The sequence below is a fragment of the Lutra lutra genome, chromosome 9 (genome assembly GCF_902655055.1).
Source record: "Lutra lutra chromosome 9, mLutLut1.2, whole genome shotgun sequence".
NCBI classification, from domain to species: domain Eukaryota; kingdom Metazoa; phylum Chordata; class Mammalia; order Carnivora; family Mustelidae; genus Lutra; species Lutra lutra.
In genome coordinates, this window is record NC_062286.1 from 119,552,845 (window position 1) to 119,575,579 (window position 22,735).

At 44.1% G+C, this 22,735-nt stretch overlaps 1 protein-coding gene across 9 annotated transcripts in view; it reads left to right on the top strand.

The window, feature by feature from the left end:
• RALY (RALY heterogeneous nuclear ribonucleoprotein) overlaps positions 1-22,735 on the top strand; it is an 81,215-nt gene that overhangs the window by 47,157 nt on the left and 11,323 nt on the right. For 2 of the 9 annotated variants that reach the window (XM_047746348.1, XM_047746349.1), the window contains exon 3: positions 20,605-20,694. The exons of the other annotated variants lie outside the window; for them this stretch is intronic. The gene's annotated coding sequence lies outside the window, so the exon portion shown is untranslated. The remainder of the gene's footprint in view (positions 1-20,604; positions 20,695-22,735) is intronic. 9 annotated transcript variants of the gene reach the window in all.

A 22,735-nucleotide genomic window follows, 5' to 3' on the forward strand; every position in this document is an offset into this window, starting at 1 on the left:
GTCGTAGTGGGGGAGACAGAAAATGAGTAAATCATTAGTTAGTCTCTCATTTTGTATGTGTTATGAAGAAAGATAAGCAGGAGTAAAGGGTTAGAAAATGGCCAGGAATCCTTTTTTGAGGAATATCATTTTTAGCTGATAGAAGAGCAAGTGAAAAGTCCCCAAGGTAAGAGCATGTTTGTAGAAAAACTAGAAGGCACACAGTATGGCTGGAGCAGCACCCTGAAGGGGAGAGAAGCAGATCATCAGGTTGGAGAGGGAACACCTGAGGCCAGAACATACAGGGCCCTGAGGTGCATTTGTCCAGTGAGAAAATGAGGCTGACTAATCAATAGCCAAGGCCATACAGCAAGTTATCAGCCAGGCCAGGATTGCTCCCATCCTCGTTCAGCTTTCCTGCCTTTGCCTCCCTGCTATCTTCTGGTTTTGACCAAGATTAATTTGGATCTCATGTAATCCCTTCCTTCTCCCTTCCTTCACTCAGCTCTCTTTCTCTCCTCTTGTGCCTGGGGTTCCTGTCACACCATTGTGGTGTTTCATTTCAGGCTACTTTTCTTTATCACATAATAAGCATTTCCCAGGCCCACCTTTGCACATGTGACATGGTAATAGCATGTTAATAGCATGATTCCTGGAAATCAAAGCTAGGGAGGTCCTTGGACACTTTTAAAAAGATATTTATTTGTTTGTTTGTTTGTTTGTTTGACAGAGATCATAAGTAGGCAGAGAGGCAGGCAGAGGGGAAAGCAGAGCCTGATGTGGGGCTTGATCCCAGGACCCTGAGATCATGACCTGAGCCGAAGGCAGAGGCTTAACAACTGAGCCACCCTGGTGCCCCCCTTTTTTATTTCAACCGCCTAATATTAAAAACCCAGAGGAGACAGGTGATTTGCCTAAGGCCACCTATCTGGTTAGTGGCAGAGCTTGATTTCCTTTGCCACTCAGTCCCTGGCTTTTTATTTTCTGCATGCTGCCTCCCTTTCTTAGTGTCGAACAAAAGGGAATCAGGTTGTGACCCATGTAGTTGGCAAGAGCAGCTAGCATTTAATCGCTCTCTGCTGTGTGCTCTTACCTTAGCTTTTTTATTTGGTCTTTGTCATGTGAATTTACTATTCTGGCCAGTGTCTTTGAACTACCACGCTTTGCAAAGACAGCATGTTGCTGAATTCTACACCCATGTTCATGATATCCCCACGCTTGAATAAGCAAGCAGCCTGCTCTTATCCTTCAGTCTTTATCCAGGCTTGTCTTTGAAGTCCAGCCCTAGTCTTATCTCCAGAGAAGCAATGTGGAAAGAGCATAGGGTTTGGAGTTGGGTATATATGGATTTGAATCCCAGCTTGGCACACACTGGGACAAAGTAATCTTGGATAAGTTACTTGACTCTTGAGAGCAATTTTCTTATCTGTAAAATGGGGATGTTAATACCTGCTTAATGGAGTCATTAGAAAGATTATTTACGGTATTATATGTGTACGCCTCAAGGATTGTGTAAAGAGAAACTTATTCTTCCTCTATGGTGCATCCTGTATGCTCTCCCTTTTTTCTGTTACCTAATAGCTAACACTCAGGGGTTTTCTGTGTGCCAGGCACTGTCCTAAGTACTTTAAAAAAAAATAATTATAGTACATGAATCTATAATTCTCTCAAAGTAAAAAAAAATTGTAGAAAGCATTAATCTCATTTTTTTCTATTTGTATTCTTTTTGTGTGTATAGATAGATGGTCAGGTTAAGATTCAGTGTATGCCTGTGTTCTGGTGTTGCTGTTTTCTATCTGTGTAAACTTGGATAAGACTCTTGACCTCATTCTTAAATGTTTCTTTCACGAGAGCTCTAAGATTTCCTCCTGTAACCATTTGGAAACCTGACGTGCTTACCTGCTCACCTTGGAAAATGTGTTGATGGTGGAGCAGTAGTAACTGGGCTGGCCCTATATGACTTGAAGAGGACTAGATGGGGAGGCAGAGAACTGGGTGCCTGGGAGCCATTAGATCAAGGATTGGCAACTCCTCTCAAATCAAATAAATCAAAAGATTTCTAGAGTAGGAGCCTTGGTGGTGGTGACTGTGCTTGGATTATGTTCTGAGGATAAGGGGATTGCCGGTTTCATTGACTGAGAGGACCAGCAATGCCTAGCCACCCTTGCTTGTGCCTAGGCAAAAGACAGTGTATTGGTGGCAAGCATCCCAGCATGGCTGTGGCTGCCCACAGATTCATTTCTGCCATTCATGACATCAGCCCCTGACTTTTCCCCCTGGAAAAGGTTGCTGTGGTTTGATAGAAAGAGCCCAGTCTCTGGAGTCACATAGATACGAGTTCAGATCCCTGTCTGCCAATTGCTAATTGTGTTTTTTAGTCTAATTCTTACTTTACCTTCAGAGCCTCAGTTTCCCTGTCTGTAAAATAGTGCTAATGATACAGTTTTGGTGGTGTGAGGATTCAGAATACTTAGGTAGATAGGTGTCCCACAATACTGATACTGAGCAAATGGCAAGTTGATCTGTTGCGATTACCTCTGTGAAGACCAGTGTCTTCAGGCGGTGGCTTTAAAATCCAGGGTGGCTCTGATTCTCTGACCACCTCCCCATCCCCACGTGCCCCCCCAGAAATGCCCTGGATCCCTCCTTTCCTTCTTCAGGTTCTGGCCCCAGAAATATTGGGCAAGAAGGAGCCTGAGCCTCTTAGGCTAGTCTCTGACTCCCCAGGCAGTATAGCTGAGTAAGCAGGATTGTTACAGAGCAGACAGAGGATGAGGGCAGGTAGCTCAGGTGGCAGCTGATGAACAAAAAGGCTTCTCTCTGTTCCCAATAAATTGGTCCTTGGGGATCCTAGCTTTGAAATTCTAATTGACACAGGAAGGAAAAGATTCATTAGGCTCTGGACTCATTAAAATGCTCTGCTGCTTACCTACGATTTATTCTTGGCACTTCATCAGGAGGAATTAAGTAAACCAATGGGCTGGAGGCTGCTGACAGTGAAGTCTGCTTGTGGAAAGGGGATGTTGGGCTTCCCATATTATGGAGCACACAGTTGGCCTCCAAATTTCCTCACACCTAGGATTTAGCATGAGTCTAAGGCTGGTATGCTGTCGGTGCTGAAAGGACCTTTCGAGATAATTAATAGATAATAATAGCTTACTTATGGATCATCCAAAGAAGGACTGGGGCTTGCTGAAGATCACTGAACACAGTAGTGGTAGAGCTAGAATTAAGAGTCGGTTAGGTTTCCTGACCTCCAGGCCAGCAAGCTTTCCCTGCATCACCTTTGGATTTCTAGAGCCAGTATTAGATTCATTCTGGTACTTACTTTGAGGAGATATTTTTGACACATCTGTGTGCCAGGATTCTGTGATAAACCAAAGAGTCACAGGAGGAAAACCTGACCCAGTATTAGATTAGAAAGGCCTCCAAATCTGAGGGGTGACTGGGAATTAGCTTAGCAAAGAAGCAGATGAAGAGTATTTTAAAGCTGGGAGACTAGCACATACAAAGGCCCAAAGACTCTCCAGGAATGGAAAGTTGAGTCTTGCTAGAATGGGAGAATTGAAGACGAGAGGAATTGTTGAGTCAAATCTGTGAGATTTAGGCCACTTTCTCTTTGGTTATAAGAACGCTAGATTAGGCATCCTGGGTTCTGGATGTGTTTCTGCTACCATTGTTGGTTATCTTTAAGGCAACATTTAACATCTTTTAGGTGTGCCATGCTGACCATTGAAATATGAAAGTGCATAAGATGGTTGTAGTCCCCTGTCTCAGAGATACGTCAGTTTAATGAGGCAAACAGACTAATAAACAAACAACTCCTATAATCCAAGGAATTTATTATAATAATATAATATTATTATAATAAATGAAAAGAATTTATTCCTCTGCTGCAGGAAGCTGGAGTAGAGCTGAATGTTACTGTCAGTATTTTCTCTGGGCTTTGATTATCTCACCTGTCAAGCGGTGATAACCACTGTTCTGTGTGGCTCATGAGCTGATGGGAAGACAACTTTGTAATAACTGGCATTTGTGTGGCAGTTTGTGGGTTACAAAATACTTTTCCACCATTAATTAATTAATCTTAACTATAATCATCACTTTGGAAACTTCCCCCTGATTTACAGATGAGGAAACTAAAACAGATATTGAGGCCTATTCATGGTTTCACAGCTTTTGTTTAACAAAAGCTAGGATTATGAATTATGAATATTAATAATTATTATTACAGTAAATCTGAATAAAGTTTTGAAAGTAGAAAGATGGCAACCTTTCTATCCCGTTTGTTTAGCACATTTCCCTCTTCCATCACAAGAAATGCAAAGAACATCTCCACTGTGAGAAAGGCAGACTAAGTTGGTTGGGGAGAAAGAAAGGGAGCTTATTTCAGGTCTTTCCCAGATTGAGCTCTGAATTTTTTTTTAAAGATTTTATTTATTTATTTGACAGAGAGAGAGAGATCACAAGCAGGCAGAGAGGCAGGCAGAGAGAGGGGAGGAAGCAGGCTCCCCGCAGAGCAGAGAGCCCGATGCGGGGCTCGATCCCAGGACCCTGAGATCATGACCTGAGCCGAAGGCAGCGACTTAACCACTGAGCCACCCAGGCGCCCCTGGGCTCTGAATTTTTAAGACCTTATTTCCCAGTGTCAGTTTCTGCTGTTCCATGTCATGCCATTCACAGAGTGTGTCTCAACCATTATCTAATTAGCTGCACATACCATCTTATGGGGGTAGATAGAGCCTGCTCTACGGATGGGTAAACTGAAGGCCATAGAAGTTAAGAGTTTATTGAATTATTCACAAGGACTGGAATCCAGGGCTCCTGACACCAAACAGGTACTCTTAAATTATAGAAGGTAGGCTCCTTTGATTCATTTCATACAATTCTTTTATTTTATTTTATTTTTTTAAAGATTTTTATTTACTTATTTGACCGAGACAGCAAGAGTGGGGAACACAAGCAGGGGAAGTGGGAGAGGGAGAAGCAGGCTTCCCACCAAGCAGGGAGCCTGATGTGGGGCTTGATCCCAGGACCCCAGGATCATGACCTGAATTGAAGGCAGATGCTTAACAACTGAGCCACCCAGGTGCCCCATTAATTTCATATAATTCTTGAATATACTCCATGAGCCAGAGACTTCACTATACAGGGGAGCCTCTGGTTAGGCTCAAAACATCTTGGTCCACTGCTTTCCTTAAGAGCGGGGACTTCTGTTATTTATTTCTCTGTCCCCAGCCAGGGCCCAGTGCCAAGAATGCTTTGCTATTGGTTTTGGCCTTAGTCCACCAGAAGCTGGAGGGAGTAGATGGCCATAGCAATGTGGATCATGAGGGCGTGATCCCAGGCAGGGCTAGAGGATGAGTTGAGAGCCCTATATCCGTATACAGCTGCATGTGTCCCTAGGCCCCTGCCCAAGGTAGTTTTCTATCCCAGCCCAAAGTGAAGCTCCCATCTCCCTTCACCCCACCACCTCCCTCTCCCATACACACACATACTTGTTGGTCTCCTGGATATATTTCCTACAAAGGCTTCTAGGACCTGCCGTTCCAAATGACCCTGTATACCTATTTTTCCCCCAGAATGTTCTAAAATGAGGTTAAGGAGTCTTGTCCCACAGCTATTCTGGCATCTCTGTCCATAGGCCTCCTACCAGGCTCCTACCTACGCTGCTGCCTTTACTATTGACTCCTTAAGCAGATTCGCTGCTTGATGTGACTTCGACAAACACTAAATCATTAGTCATTACTGAGAAATAACATGTTTCCTATTTATCTGAAGTCTTGATTTATTTTTTATTTTTAAATTTTATTATTATTATTATTATATCATTATCCAAAATCTTAACTGGAAAATTCTAAGGAGCACTGTGGGGTCGTGAGCGACTGGGATTAGGGCGGTTGACTTCCATGATGGAAAGCATATAATAACCTCAGGTACCTTACAGATCATAGAGGGAAATACCAACATTTATTCACAGTGTTTCAAGTGCCCCTCAGATTCATGTCTTTATACATTACAGAGCTCTTTCATGCATGTTACTGCTTTTGAGTCTTAGAGAAACTCTGTGAGGGAAGCAGTGCAAGGATTACCATTCCCACTTGATAGTTGAGACTGGGGAAGGTTTGTGACTGATAGTCACTAAACAGAACGAAGACTTGAGAGACCAGTAGTGCTGGGTTTGAAACCTGGTGCTCACCATTTGCTAGCTGTATAACCAAGCAGGTTACTTAGCCTCTCCAGTCCTCCGTTTCCTTCTCTGTAATAGGATAATAGTATTTATGTCTTATGGTTATCTAAGGATTAAATGGTGTAATGAATGAGAAAATGCCAAGAGCATATAGAACCAAGTATTAGAAGCTCAGTAACTGCAGGTTTTCCATCTCAGTGTTTTAAGTTCTTGTATTCTGAGTTTTTGAAAATTAGTACTCTCTTTACAGCAAAATGAGCTATATGTCATACATTTCTATTAACCAAGGTTTCATTTAAGTGCCTTACTGGGTTAAGAAAGAACTGAATTAATGGGAAGCAGGGGTGCTGGGGCATACTGGCTAAGTACCTCTGATACAAACCATAGTAGGTTAGAGGGGATAGAGATACCAGAGGTCTGTCCTAGTGTGTCTTTCTCAGAGGAGATAGTAACAAGCTGGGAGAAGTCAGACCAAAAAAGGCAAAGCACATTTCTTTGCTGCTGACTTCTTACAGCCCTAGTGTGCATGAGACTCGGCAGAGCACTGTGTTGGGGGGAGATGGACTACACCAGCTTTCCTATTTGTATTTGACCTCGGAGCCCCTTTTGTGAGGAACTGTCATTAACATCTTGAGGAACACTGCTCTTCCATGGAAGAGTTCATGCATCACTGAGCTGATCTCATTCCTGTTTTCTGGTTGAGGTAACTGAGGTCTGTAACCGAGTTTCCAGAGCCACTCCACAGTGGAATCAAGTTCAGGATGCCTGACTCTCTTTTGGGCCACACTACTATTTGTAGTCCACCATTCTTCCTCTTCTGGCCAACAAATCATAAAATTATGGAGGATTCTGCAGACCAGTAATCAGAGTCTTGTCAAAGCGTAAAGCTTTTGGTTTTGATGTATTTATCCCAGTAAACAGAAAGATTAGGAAACAACAGGCTTAATAGCCAACAAATGTTTCCAAACAGACCAGGGGCTGGGTCACTAGCTCAATGTCTGGAAAGGTTCCTCTAATCCAAAACGTTTTATTTTATTTATTTATTTATTTTTAAAAGATCTTTAATTTTTATTTATTTGACAGACAGAGATGACAAGTAGGCAGAGAGGTTGGCAGAGAGAGGAGGAAGCAGGCTCCCTGCTGAGCAGAGAGCCCGACATGGGGCTTGATCCTAGGACCCTGGGATCATGACCTGAGCCGAAGGCAGAGGCTTAACCCACTGAGCCACCCAGGTGCCCCAAATCCAAAACGTTTTAAAGTCTGTTCTTTCCTTCCTTCCTTCCTTCCTTCCTTCCTTCCTTCCTTTTTTTAAAAAAAAATTTTTTATTTATTTATTTATTTGAGGAAGAGAGAGCATGAGAGGGGAGAAGGTCAGGGAGAAGCAGACTCCCCGTGGATCTGGGAGCCTGATGCGGGACTTGATCCTGGCTCTCCGGAGTAATGACCTGAATTGAAGGCAGTCGCTTAACCAACTTAGCCACCGAGGTGCCCCTTAAAGTCTGTTCTTTAAGAAGTTTCCATTGCATCCAAGGGCTCATTTGAGAGGCTCACAGTTGAGTTCTCAGTGATGAGCCCACTGACACCAGTAACTATGGGGAAGATTTCGAGACAGGTTTGAAGAGAATGTGCCAAATTTCTGTTCCTCCATCTCAATCTCCACCACAGAGTTTAGCAGTAGAAATCTGCTGCTGGGTTTCTGTCTAGACCGTGGCAGAGGGAGTTGTCCTTGACATTTAGCGGGCACTATCCTTGCGTTTTGCTAAGCTTTGTAGTTAAGATCTAGTTAAAAACATCGCCTTTGTGGGGCGCCTGGGTGGCTCAGTTGGTTAAGCGACTGCCTTCAGCTCAGGTCATGATCCTGGAGTCCCGGGATCGAGTCCCGCATCGGGCTCCCAGCTCCACGGGGAGTCTGCTTCTCCCTCTGACCTTCTCCTCGCTCATGCTCTCTCTCACTGTCTCTCTCTCTCTCAAATAAATAAATAAAATATTAAAAAAAAAAAAAAAACATCGCCTTTGCATTTGCAAAGTTGTGCAGTAGACTTTTCAGACCACATCTGATACTCAAAACAATTCTGTGACGGAGGTTATCTTCTACCTGTGTATAAGTATGCTAAGACTCAGAAGGGATAGTGACTTGTCTAATGTTTGACAGCGAATTAGTGATATATTCATGGTTGTATTAAAGGTCCCTAGTGCAAGTCTGACATAGTAGATACTCAAGAAGTATTTATTAGATGAAAAATTAGTATATTCTCAGGAATGAACTTCCCGTCTTCAAACTCTTTGATCAGTGTTCTTTCCAGCAAGCCAGCATGGTAGGACTCAGTAGTTGGGCTTACTCAGTGTTGCCAGATAATTCAGAGAGGGAGGGCTGGGTGTCCCTTGCTGTGTTCATTGGTGACAGGGATGGAGGTTTCTAGCCTTTGCTACTCTTCCCTTGATGAGGAACTTCTACATATTTCCCCGTGGAAAGCCCAGATTCAGCAGGCTCCGGGCTGCAGCTTCAACTTCCCCACCCCCACCCCTTTTTAAAATTAATCTCTGCACCTAATGGTGGGGCTCAAACTCATGACCCTGAGATTAAGAGTTGGATGCTCTACTGACTGAGCCAGCCAGGCGCCCATCAACCTCTCTTTAGAGCCTCTGCTACCTGTAGTCTGCTGAACACAGTGGTCCCCAGCTTCTTGCTCTGTCTCTCCTTTGTTTTCGCTCCCATCACTGTCTTACCTGCTTTTCTGCCTTCCGGGTGGGTGAGGAACTTGGGCTCATCTCGTGAACACCAGCTGTACAGTTTACTTTTATTTTTTAATTTTTAAGATTTTACTTATTTATTCATGAGAGCCAGAGAGAGACAGAGGTGAGATGTGAGACTCAGTCCCAGGACCCTGGGATTATGGTCTGAGCCAAAGATAGCCGCTTCATCAGCTGAACCACTCAGGCGCCCTGTACAGTTTACTTTTGCCCTGTCAGGAGCACTGGGAAACCATTTACTGAAACAGCATTCATCTAGGATTCTTTTACCTCTTTATTAGCAGAAATTCACTGAGCATCTACTGGCTGCCAGGGCAGTGCCAGAGGCTTGGATTGCAAAGATTAATGGAAGAGTCTCTGTCTTCAGGGAATTCAGAGTCTCCTGGAGAGAGACAGGTGTGTGAATACAAAAGTGCAGCAAATGTTGCTGCAGCAGAGATGTGTAGAGGATATTGGGTTCCAGAGGAGGAAATGACTGGATCTGCTTGGGGGATGGGAAACAAAGGCTTTTCTGAGGAGTTTTCATCAGGGGCATCACATCAGTGGATTTGTGCTCAGAGAACTCCTCCTTGCCCTAGCCTTTGTCACCAAATCAGAAATTGGCTCTGGTCCTGCTTTACTGATGAAGCAATCTCTTTCTTAACCTTACTCACCAAGAAGAGTATGATATTTGGAACAGTGGGGCCAATAGTACTTTAATTTAGGAAATTCCTGAATGCTGAACTCGATGGTGCATGATCTCATTGAATTCTCACAACAACCTTTTGGGGAAGATACTGTAATATTACTTCCATTTATAAATGAGAAAATTAAGACCCAGAGAGGTTAAGTCATTTATCCAGGATCATATGGCAAAGCTAGGATGTGAGCCCAGGTTGTCTAACTCCACAAAGTCATTCTTCTGAAGGGCCTCAGAAAGGGTTCTTGTGACCTTCCTGTAATTCTTACCTCAAAGACTTGTACAAATGAGAAGTTAAATACTTAGCAGTGAATCTGTTACATAATCAATTAATATATCATAATGATCATTTATTTATTACATTATATAACAGACTCTTCTAAAGGCTGGGGTGGATTAGGCCCTTACAGATAGGCCACCTTTCTCTTTCTCCGGACTCTTTTGGCTGTGTTCTCTCTACTGCCTGCTTCTTTAAGAGGCATGGACGATGGGGGTGGCAGGGGCAGTGGTACATGAAGTTCACTTCAGCAGATACTCCCTGAGCTCCCACTCTGGGCCAGGGCCTATCCTGAAAGGCAGAGGGGATGCAGAAATGAAAGAGTGTGGTCCTTGCCATCAGTAATTCACAGTCAGTGTAGGAGAGGAGATAACACAGAAACAGACCATTTTAATACAGTTTTGTAAGATGGATGTTAGCCAGCACATCAGATCCCACTGCCCATGGCTCATACCACAACTAGCAGGGTAAGAATGACTATTACATTAATTGTTGAAATAATCATCCTATTAATATCCTTGTCTTCATTATAGCAGCTGTTATTAATGTAGAAAGTAGGTAATACCTTAGAGAAAGGTCAGCAGCTGCTCAAAGGAGACTTTTAACATGCTCAATTGGAAAAACCTATTTTATTTTTTATGGTGAGGAGGGGTGGGGCGAGGGGGGAGATGGTGTTCCAAAACTGCCAGCAGAGCTGAGGGAGTCCTTGGCTTGAGGAATGTACAGTGGGGAAGGATTTATGTTCCTCAGGCCTCCCCCCAGCCACCCTCTGTGCTCCTTAGTTATCACAGACTTTATAGCTTCTTATACCTGGGCACATTTTTTTTGTTTGGCAGAATGAGCAAGAAGGGGGAGGTAGCTTTCTGAGGCAGGACATCTGCCAAGAGAGGCAGTGACCGAGCATCTGCTGAGGCTGGCAGGGGCTGTGCCAGGGCAGCAAGGGCACTATGAGTTGTGTGTATTATTGCAAGAGGTACCTCTACTTAATCTATCCATGAGCATTATTGGAGTTCCTGCCATGTATCTAATAATATGCTAGGTGATGTGAAAAGTACCCCAAAAGTTTTATGGTGCTTGGTGAGAGAAGAGAGATACATGAGACAAAAAGGAGTCAACACTGATGGGATGTTCAGGGGGTTGACCTATGTGGCTCAGACTCTCAAGAGCTGTAGGGACTCAGGAGTGCCTCCTTACTGAACACTGTCCTGCATGTGACATAGGAGTGGGTGGTGGCTTCCTGAAGTCTAGGTTCTTCCGGGGCCTGCAAGGCTGTTTCTAACCTGGCCTCTGCCAGGCCCTCTGCTTTCTTTGCCTTCCAGCTAAACCACAGTACATATTATTGTTCCCTGAATTTGGAAACTCTGTTTAGCTACCAGCTTTGCTCATGTTCCTCTTTCCTAAATGTTCTCTCTCTCATTTTTGTATGGGCTGACTTTACCTCATCCCTCTGGACAGGATCAGAACTTCCTTTTTTTTTTTTTAAAGATTTTATTTATTTATTTGACAGAAGGAGATCACAGGTAGGCAGAGAGGGAGGAAGGAAGCAGGCTTCTCTCTGCTCCTCTCTGCTGAGCAGAGAGCCTGATGCGGGGCTCGATCCCAGGACCCTGAGACCATGACCTGAGCTGAAGGCAGAGGCTTAACCCACTGAGCCACCCAGGTGCCCCCAGAACTTCCTTTTTTAAAAGATTTTTTACTTATGTTTTGACAGAGAGAGCCCGAGAGAGGGAACACAAACAGGGAGTGGGAGAGAGAGAAGCAGGCTTCCCGCTGAGCAGGGATCCTGATGTGAGGCTGGATTCCAGGACCCTAGGATCATGACTTGAGCCAAAGGCAGATGCTTAACAGCTGAGTCACCCAGGCGCCTCAGGATCAGAACTCCTGATGAGTCTTTTCGGACTTCTCTCACTTCTCTCCTGTCCTTTGAGTTCCTAAATCTTCTTGTCATAGCCCTTATCAAGATGAAATTTAAGTTCTGGTTTTTCTGAGATCTCTACCACTGGACTGTGAATTCTCTATATTTTGTTCATCTATACTTTGTATAGTGTCTGGCAGAAATATGTGCAAAATAAATGGTTTTCTGATAAATGAGCAGATAAATAACTTTCAGCATATTATACATCTGCCTAGGAACCTATATAACTTCTTTGTGGCATTTAAAACCCTATAGACTTGGGGCGCCTGGGTGGCTCAGTGGGTTAAGCCGCTGCCTTCGGCTCAGGTCATGATCTCGGAGTCCTGGGATCAAGTCCCGCATCGGGCTCTCTGCTCAGCAGGGAGCCTGCTTCCTCCTGTCTCTCTGCCTGCCTCTCTGCCTACTTGTGATCTCTCTCTGTCAAATAAATAAGTAAAATCTTTAAAAAAAAAATAAAAAAAATAAAACCCTATAGACTCAAAAACTAATAAACACAGGACATTGTTATCTTCACATATACATGAAAACAACAATGAGGATTTGCCTTTTTCTTCCTAATTAACCCCCACTTCTCCATCCTCCCACTGCCCCCACATTTCTGGTAAGGTTGCCCTGAAAGTGGCATTCACACGGTGTCTGGGTGGCTCAGTCAGTAAAGCATCCGCCTTCAGGTCAGGTTCTGATCTTAGGGTCCTGGGATCGAGCCAGGAGTCAGCTTCCTGCTCAGTGGGAGGTCTGCTTCTTCCTCTGACCTTCACCCCCCTTACACTGTCTTGCTTTCCCTCTCTCTCTTTCTCTAATAAAATCTTAAAAAAAGGAAAAAGAGAAAGTGGCATTCATTGGCGATGGCAGTATAAATTGGTACAGCATTTTTGGAAAGCAATTAGGCAGTGTATCTCAAGAGCCTTAAAAGTGTTCATACATTTTGACACAGCAATTCCGCTTCTGGGAATTTGTCCTGAGGAAATAATCAAATATATAGAATAAACTTTAACTTTGATAATGTTATTTTTATAATCATGAGAAATTGGGAGAAGCATAAATGATCACCTGACTACAACCAGTCTAAACTATAATAAGTTCACTCAGGAGAAAACTATGAGTTACTAAAAACAGTAGTCCTAAAAAATGGGGCTTATTGAAAACTATGCAGCAATGAAGACAAATATGTTATAACCTCTATATGTTATAATATATATTATAATGTTAATTGAAAAATTAGGCTTCAAAATTGGATAAATGATTTAACTCTGAATTCCAAATATAATGCAAAAGGAAAAACACTGGAAGGAACTATACCAAGATGCTGATAGGAGTTCCATCCTAGAGAGGAATAGGGGTTTAGGTGATTTCTTATGGTAATTTTCAAAAAATAAACACACTAAATAGTACAAATATCCAAATTATTGGCTAAGAATTTTAAAATAATAAAGCAAAACTTTAATTTCAGTTTTAAGCAAAGGAGTGATATGGTGATATTATTCCAGTGACTGTGCGGAGGATGAATTCAGGGAGTGGTAATAAGAGTGGAAGCAGGGCTACATTCTAAAAATCTTTAGGAGGCCAAATTAGCATACCTTGGTTTACTATGTGAATGAGAGGATGGATGATTCAGTATATGGGTGCAGTATATGCCTAGTACAGAACATTGGCTCAGGGAGTTTCATGACTTGTCCAAGGTTACAGGGCTAATAAGTAGGTTATAATATACATGCACTACCTGAATTTAAATCCTGGTCTTTCTGTTCCATTGCCCATGCTTTTACTCCACAGCTGAGACCTTTATTAATGTTTTGGGTAAACTTGTTTTTGTTTTTGTTTTTTTTAAACCAGCTATTGGAGTGTAGAAACTTCTTTAGTGTAGTATCTCTTTTTTGAGGAGAAAGGGACCAGAAAGGGTTAGTTAATTCTTTCTAAGGTGATGACAGGGGAAAAGACTACAGATACCACAGTTGCTTCTGTCATCATGAGTTGAACAGACTAGTTTAGAAGTTCGTTAGGTGTTGGCATATTATGCTTGCTGTCTTGGGGGGCTTCCCCTCCCACCCCAAGTTCTTGTGGTTCCTTGGTTGGCTTGTGCTTGATGTACGTGGCATCAGTGCCTCTTGAGCTTAGGTATGCAAATGTGTGCCATATTACATGTAAACAAACACCGTGATCATTAGGCCAAGTTTATTAATGATGGTGCTGCTGTGAGGGTGTAAGCGGTCAGATTGACAGCCTCCAGCAGGGGACACCATCTAAGCAGCTCCCTGAAAGGAAGGGTTTGTCTGAGCTAAATGATGCCCTGTCCCCATACTTGTCCCATATAGCCTTGTCCAAGAAAAGGTGGTTTTAGACATTCTGTACTTTGAAGTCTGATACCCAGCCCTTCAGAAGTACCCAGTTCATGTCGACTTGCTCACTGTATGATCATGGGCAGTTGACTTTGCCTTTCTAAAGTGGGGTTTACTCATTTGTAAAGTGTGTGTATGACCTACAACCCCTTAGAGTATTGTTGTGTTTGGATTTGATAACCTTAACTCATGAAGGGGCTTCTAAGCCACATTAAAGGAGTTGAACTTGAATCTTGGTGGTGGGAAGGCACAGAAGAGTTTTAAACAGGAGGTGGCAGGAACACACTTGCTTTATCACTCAAGAGACGGATGCTTAGTGATGTTTATAGAGTTAATTTGTTACCAGAGGGACAAAGGCAGAGTGACTATGACTGTGACATCACTCTCAGTGGTCCCCTTTGGTCCAAACATATGGAACTGTGGGGTCATGCTTAGAGTGAGCTCTAAGATGCGTTTAGATCGGCATCTTGGAGAGAGGTCAGGTTTCTGACCTTCTGTCTGAATGTAGGAAATTAGAAAAACATACATATGTCAGTTCGTGTGCTGTCTTCAGGATCAAGTTTTTTTGGGGCCATGAGGGGTAGAATTCAGTATTTCAAGGAAAGATTGTTGTAATGAGCAAAATACTGATTCCACATGAAAGGATTTTAATCAACTGTCCTTACACCTGAGGGGCACAGTGCTTAGCTGAAGTGCCAGGTTGTGCACCATCTACACCCTGCCTCCAGCCGCCTGGCTTCCTGCCCAGGTCCCTCTGTCTAGGAAGACCTGCAGCAGCAGTCCATCCATGCAGTACTCCTGTCCATAGTTATGAAGCACATCTCATGTAAAAGAGTACACTTCCATATGTTATCTCTGTTGACCCTCACAACAGCCTGCATTGCAAGTGTGTAGAGCAGGGATTTTTATCCCATTTTGCATATGGGGGATCTTGAACCTCAGAGAGGTGAAGTGCCTTCCCGAGTTCACACAGCTAGTGGAGGTGGAATTCAGGACCCAGGGCTCCACAGGCAAACAGAAATCCAATGCTGATAATCCCCTATTGCTGTTTTAACTTACTGCAGGCCCTGTCTTGAGATGTGTTAGCCTTCCCTCTCCGTGTTCCTCATATCCCTTACTACTTCTGAGGTAGGCTGGAAAATGGGGATAATATACATGCACTACCATGGCACAGCCTTCTACAGCCTCATTCAGAATAGAGTAGCCACAGGATGTGGAGGTTATATTAGAGACACAGAACAATGAGCAGCAAGTAGAGGTTTCTTGCATATCGGGCCCTGGGGCCCTGTTGCCCAGAAGAGAAGCTTAACCTGCCTTCTGGGTCCTTAAGGTACAGAGAGGCCTTTTGAAATCTTTGCTTAGGGAGGGGCTTCTTCCTGACCCGCTTCTCAAGTGGTATTCTCTTGCAGGGCGTGGGGGTGGGAGGGATGCTGCTTTACTCATTTATTCATACAACACCTTTTTTTTTTTTTTTTTTTTTTTAAAGATTTATTTGAGAGAGAGAGAATGCGCATGAATGGGAGGGGCAGAGGGAGTGGGAGAGAGAATCTCAAGCAGACCACACTGAGCACAGAGCCTGACTTGGGACTTGATCCCAAGACCCCAAGATCATGACCTTAGCCAGTATCAGAGTCTGATCCTTAAGCAACTGTGCCACCCAAGTGCCCCTCATTCAGCACTTAATGAGTGCCTACTCCTATAATTCCTTTTAAGTTCAAGACACGTTTCCAAATACTAGTGTTTTGGTGACACACCTGAAGAGATTATTGTATCTACAGTGCTAGTGTTCATCACAATTCTATTCTGGGTGACATTACCACAGCAGACTCTACCATCTTGCTTTAATACTCACAAGGAGGCGTTCTTGCAGGTTCCAGCAATAACAACAGTGGCAATAGTAGCTAATATTTGCATACTTTGTAATGTGCCAGACACTGTTCTTAGCACATTAAATTTTACTCTTCAGCAACCCCAGAGATACTTATTGCTGTCCCCGTTTTACAGATGAAATAACTGAAGCATTAAGAACTTAAGACACTACCCAAAGGTCATGTCACACAGCTAGTTCAATGACAGAATGAAGGCGTTTTGGCCTCAGAGGCTGCTCTCTTGACCAGATTACATGGCTTCTTATGTGGGAATAAACATGCAGATTTTGGCTCCTGCTTGGTGACAAGCCCCTCCTCACAGCAGCAGGTTAATACTCCTCTCTACACCATATCCTATGAGCTACTCTACTTTGGTTTATGCTGAAAGGTAGCACAACATAGGCTCAGAACAGAAAGTTTTGTACGGTGAGTTTGGCCATACAACTGGAAAATTTCAAGGTATACCGTGGTGTCTTGGCTGGTTACGTGCTTCAACCAGTCATACTCTTGGGTATATGGTGGCATTGGGAGAATGAATCTTTCCGTCTTATTTTTAAGAAACTCCCTAGGGTAGAGAACACTGCTCTGTAGCTGCTCTGTAGCTGCCATGATAATAAGACTGTGAAAGGTACAACATGCCTCCCCTTCCTGGCTAGTTTCCTAATGTCATCTAGTATCAGGGAGAGAAGCTCCAGAAGTACCAGCCTCTTCAGGAATATACTCTCCTCTCAGTTCCCCAGGCCTCAGGAAGGTACTTCCTGGCATTCTCAGACAGCCTAGATCATCTTCCCTTGCAGGATATAGCATGACCAAGATAAATCACCTCCTGAAGTGTTCGGTGGCAAGTCCCTGAACTTACTATCCTTGGCCTGCTTACCCTGTTCTCTCTTTCTTGAGAGAAGCAAAAAGGAAAAAGATTAGGATCGTTTTGTAAATCGGTCTAACACCAAAGTCTAAAAGAAGTGGGCTAAAAGGACTTGAAAGAAATGAAATAAAATAACCCGTTCTTTCTTTGATTTTCATAAAGGTTGATGGGGGTGGGTAATAAGAGTTGCTTAGAGCTGTGCTTCTAGAGTATAACCCACTGAATGGATGCGAGTCCGCAACTGTTGGGGGTCATGGTAAGTCTAGAACTTGAGAGTAAGCGCCCAGAAACCAATAATTTTACATTTTTATTGTATCTTACAAATGTGTTTGTCTGTAATGGATTGGAAGTATAAAAAGCAAAACAAACAAAGTGGTTCTTCACCACACGTAGTTTAGAGAAGCGCTGGCTTATTTAGTGTGACAAAGTGAAAAAGAACTTCAGTCTTCTTGTACATAAAATGAGATGAATAATGCCTACCTCAAAGAGTTGTTTCAGGAATTACCTGATGATAAAGAACATTTTGGGATACTTAATATGTGCCTGCCATTGTAACTTGTATTATCCTGTTTAATCCTCACCACTACTCTAAATCCCCATTTTTCTGAGACTTGGTTAAACTCAGGGGCTTGCCAGAAGTCAAACCCCTAGGAATTGTGTAGATGGGACTGGGATAGGAGCTGACACTCTTTCTTTCTTTTTTTTTTTTTTTTTAAATTAATTTAAGTAATCTCTATACCCCACGGGGGTTGAAACAACCCCAGGATCGGGAGTCACATGCTCCTCTGACCAAGCCGGCCAGGTGCTCCAGGAGCTGACACTCTGAACTATTGTGCCATGTTCTTCATGAAGAGCCTGGCACATAAGATGGTTCCCTGTCTCCACGCCAGGCTCGCTGTCATCAATTTCTCTATTTCACAAGACGTCTGGAGACTACTTCCTCACTCCATCCCTGACCCTTATTTTTGTGACCTCGGGCAAGTCACTTCTTTAGACCTGAATTATCTCCTCCACCTTCAGCAGCAGGGATTATGTTTCATTCATCTTTGGTCCCTTAGCATTTGCTGGACAGGGCTTGGCATATAACGAGTATTGAGAACTGAGGTAGTTGATGACACTACATGATCTGAAAGGGCCCCTTCAGTCACTCTTTTCTTTGAACACCCTACGTATCTTCTCTTCTGTCCCTCCTGAGCATCCTTGTATTCCGCACCTTCTCCACCCGGCAGCATGACCTTATTTCCTTGTGTCTGTTTGTCTGGGCATTCTTGATCCTGGGTACTTTGAGACCACCCACATGGTACCCATGTTTTTACTTGTTTGTGAAATATGTCTAGGATAAACCCACTGGGGATAACACAAGTGAGGGATAGTAAGGGCTGGCTCACAAAATCAGAAACATGCTCTTCTCCATTCTTACCAGTGGGGCCTGGGCCGAGGGTAACCCTCCTGGCAGCGCTGCCAGGGCTGAATAATGGCCACAGCTTGGAACAGGGTTTTCCATGAGCTCCACTGGGATCTCCAGTAATTGGAACATGGCACCTTCCGACTCATAATGGATGGCAGAACGAGAGGGGCATTTGTCACTGCCTGACTTCCCTGCGGGAAAGAGGCTCATAAGTCACAGCTGACAGACCCTTTGATGACTTTTAAACTTCATTTACAGAAAAGAATAGCTATAATCAACCAACAGCAAGCAGTGACTAATCTTGCCACATTATCACTATGAGGAGCCGGCCCCTTAAGCAGTAGGAAAGGGGTGGGGAGCCATTCTCCAAGCTCACAGCAGGTGCTTACTGGCTCTTGGACGTGAGAGTATGCCCTCAGCAAGACCCCATGCATTTATGCCCAAAGGATCAGAAAGTGTTAAAAGCTGACCTTCTGGCAGGTACAGGGTATGCTTAGCATGGAAGCCATTTTCCGCCAAGGTTAGAGCACCAGCTCTAGTCTCAAATAGACTGATCTGCAGCTCTGCCATTTCCTGGCTTGTGTAAGACAAAGCTCTGACCCTTAGGCTCCTAATCTGTGAAATGAGCACAATACACACCATCACCTACCCCACAGCAGAAGAAAAGTGCTCAGCAAGTGTTGGTAATGATTATCACAGTCACATGGTTAGCCCTGAAAGGGCCCTTTGTGGTCAGGTGCTCCAGAGCCTGAGGTCATGTAGCCCAGCAGCAATAAAGCCAGTTCAGTCTTCCTATGGGAAGAGGGCAGGTCAGTGGGAGCAATCTAGTGGAGTAGGAAGAGCACAGGCTTTAGAACCAGATAAGCTTTAGGGTCTTTTCATTCCTAATCATGCCACTTAACTGTGGACAAATTATTTAAGCTCTCTCTGAGCTTCAGTTTCTTCATCTGAAGAATGATTGGGTTTTGGTCAGGATTATGAGAGATTATGCCTATAAAACTTCCAACACAGTGCCTAGTATAAAGCTGCTGCATGTTGAATTGTGTATTCCCTTTTTGTTCTTTCTCAAGACAGGAATTAGTATGCAGCTATCAAGGAAGAGGAGGCAGCACTGAAGAAATTCTCTTACTTCAAACATTTATTTCCAGCCCTACCCTGCATATACTTGGAGGAGGGAGAGCAGAGCAGGGAGCAGAAAGGAGAAACGGGGGGCATGTTTTGTACATTGCTACCACACACAGTTCCTCCTGTCAGGCATAGCCTCTCCCCACATCACCACCCAGTTGGAATTCACCTTAAACATAGTCCCTTTTTGTCGAGCCTTCTATAGTGCTCCTTCCCATTCACTGATACCCTGGACTGGCGGCTTCTGGGGCAGTGGATTCCAGAGCCCAGGGCACATGTGCTTTATGGTCCTGGTGGATGTCCCCTTGATGTACTGGGAGTTTTTGAGATCAGGTACTCGACCAGTTGCTGGATGAATGAGTTGGCCCAGTGAGTATTTGGATAGCTATAATTATGATTGAATGGGTAGGTAGTGTTTGGATGACTTCCTTTGACAAAAAGAGGTTGACAGTTGTTTTTGGGTCCCTAACTGTAATTTAGTATGGGGGGTTGAAGGCCCAGGGTTGTATTTACCCTGTGCTTGCTGCCTGTTCCTCCATAGCTAGAAGGGCTGCTTGTCATCAGTGTTAACTAAGCCTCAGCCTGAGGCTACAGTCGGGTAGAGTTAAGGTGCAAGATAGAGGGAAGATAGGATATATACCCAGGTACTCTGTGGGGAGAGGTGAAAGAGGCCCCAGCCCTGCTTCTGCTTTGGGGTCTCCCCTCAGTGCCTATCAGATGCTGGTACCAGTGATACAGTATGGGAATAGAAATCTCATGGTATAGCTGAGGAGTGAGTCACTGGCTGAGAAGGCCTGACACCCCACCCAGCTCCTTAGAGTAGTGCCTGTCAAATCAGGCATGGGTTGGGGGCACCTTTATGAAATTTCTAGATTTGGTTCCAGACACTAGGACAAGGGAGAGAGTTGTGTGTAGGCCCTCTACCCCTGACTCCCCTATTCTCAGGCAGAGTATGGAGCACTGGAAGATGATTAGGATAAAGAACAGAGGGCTGAAATGTGAATGATCTAGAGTTTTCATTGGGCCCAGGGCATTTGAGTTTCTTATGTAAATACCAACTGGTCCCAGCCATTGTATCAGGCACTTTATAGCCGTTATCTCTAATCCTAATGGTGGGCATTGGTATAATTCCCATTTTGCAATTGAAGAATCTGAGACTTAGTTTAAGGGACATGTCCCAAGTTTACATCTCCTATTTTCCACCGTATGAGGTGCATTTCCCCCTTTGCTGTTAGGAAACCGTTAAGAAACAGGTTCCTGGAAAGTGGGCTTTGTTGAAAAGGAAGTAGAAGACAAGGCCTGTGAGTACTCTTTCCCAGCATCTCCTCCTGCCAGCACAGAGGGCAATATTTAGGAAATGTTTGTTGACTGAGTGAAGGGGATAGGAATTGGGTAGTAATAACTACAGTCCTCTATCCTTTTAGAGTATGTTACAGGGGCAACAGAGCACTTTCACATTGATTAGCCCATTTGATTTTATATCCAATCTGAAAGGTAATCAGGACAAAGATTATTCCTGTTTTCAGAAGCAGTGTGATAAGGCTCAGAGAAATGGTGTGACTTGTTGCAGGTCACACATCAGAGCTCAGGCCAGGCCTGCTGAACCTGTAGCCTGGACCCCTCACCCCTACACCCCTTCTCCCCACTATTCACATATTGGGGGCTAGGGTTTCTCAGGGAAGTGGGAATGGTCAGGAACTAAAGAGCCTTCCTTGGGAAATTAGTCCTGTCTGGCCAGTAATGATCATTTGGGCAATGCTAATGAGCTGGGGCCTGGTGAGTTTAATGAGATTAATAGATGTTCTGTCATCCTTGGCCGCCTGTTAACCAGGAGCCTCTGGACCAAGGAGGCCCTGGGCACTGATCAGTCTAATTGCTTGGCTTTCTCCAGAAATAGCCTCACGATCACTGGTATTTATTTTCCTTCAAAACCACCCAATATCTCTAGAGTTAACTAAGGGCAGAGGTCTGGCCACAAGCTCGTGTGATCCTCATCTGCACGTTAGAGAATAAGGCCAGAGCTTTGGAGCAGGACTGGCCTAGACAGAGGCTTTAAATAGTCACTGGGGTGCATCAGGACTAAGAGCAGCTGCTCTTCTTTTGAAATTGGTGTTTTTAAGAAGAAGAGATCAGTGTCAGGGAGGAACTACAGAGTTGGGGCAGTGGGCATTCTGATGGCTAAGTGCCTCAGAGGTCATGCTGAAGATTAGACTTGAACCTGATAGCCAGAACTGGGAGGGTAAAAGGATTGACATGGCAGAGCCAGAGACCTGGGACAGTTGCTGAAATGGTGTGTAGAAGCCTGGATTCGAGTCCCTTAGCTATTCCCTTTAGGTTGGATAGCCTGAAGTAAGTCACTTACCTTGCTGATCCCTCAGCTTTTCATCTATTAGATGAGACTGACAGTGTCTGGATCAAGAATATAAACTGGTTTTGTTCACGAAAATCCTGTTCAGGGGCACCTGGGTGGCTCAGTGGGTTAAGCCTCTTCCTTCAACTCAGGTCATGATCTCAGGGTCCTGGGATTGAGCCCCACATTGGGCTCTCTGCTCAGCAGGGAGCCTGCTTCCTCCTCTCTCTCCCCCTGCCTACTTGTGATCTCTCTGTCAAATAAACAAATAAAATCTTTAAAAATAAAATCCTGTGCAGACATGAGATGTTGTAGTAGAACGGGAAAGGGATGAGGACCAAGGAGAGGCTGTCATTTAATCAGGATGAAGTATTCTCTCACCTTGGCAATCAGTACCCAAGGCATCTCTATGAATAGGCGCTATGGTCAAAAGTCAGACCGACCTGGGTTCCAGTTCTGGCTTTGCTGTATTAACCCATTACTTGGCCTCTCTGAGTCTTCCTTCCCGTATTTAAAATACCTCCTCACAGGGCTGTTGTGAGTATTAGATAAGGTTGGATATATAAAGTCTGACACTGAGTAATTAGAGGCTCTTCTTAGCCTTGATGGTTCTCTGAGGGGTCTCATTTACCCAGAGTTCAGAGGCAGTCATACCTTTTAGGGTTTTTCTACCTTTAGAAAGCCTTGTCACTTTACCACATGTTCAGGCTGGCTCTTGGTTTCTAAAACATAGCTTCCATCTTAAAGTTTCAGCTGAGAAAAACGATTTGTTTTTGCCAGATTTCTTCTGTTTCTTATTAGCTTGGAGAAGTGAGCCCATCCCTTCTAGCTGTAAATTGCATTTCAAAGCCTGCGTCTCTGGTGGGTTTTAATTAGCTTAAGGGCCCAGCTTTTATGCAGCAATTGTTTCTCCAGCAGGTAAAGGTAGAGACACATCTTGGGAGCCAGTCCCTAGTTTTCCTTAAAAATAGCATATCTGGGGGCGCCTGGGT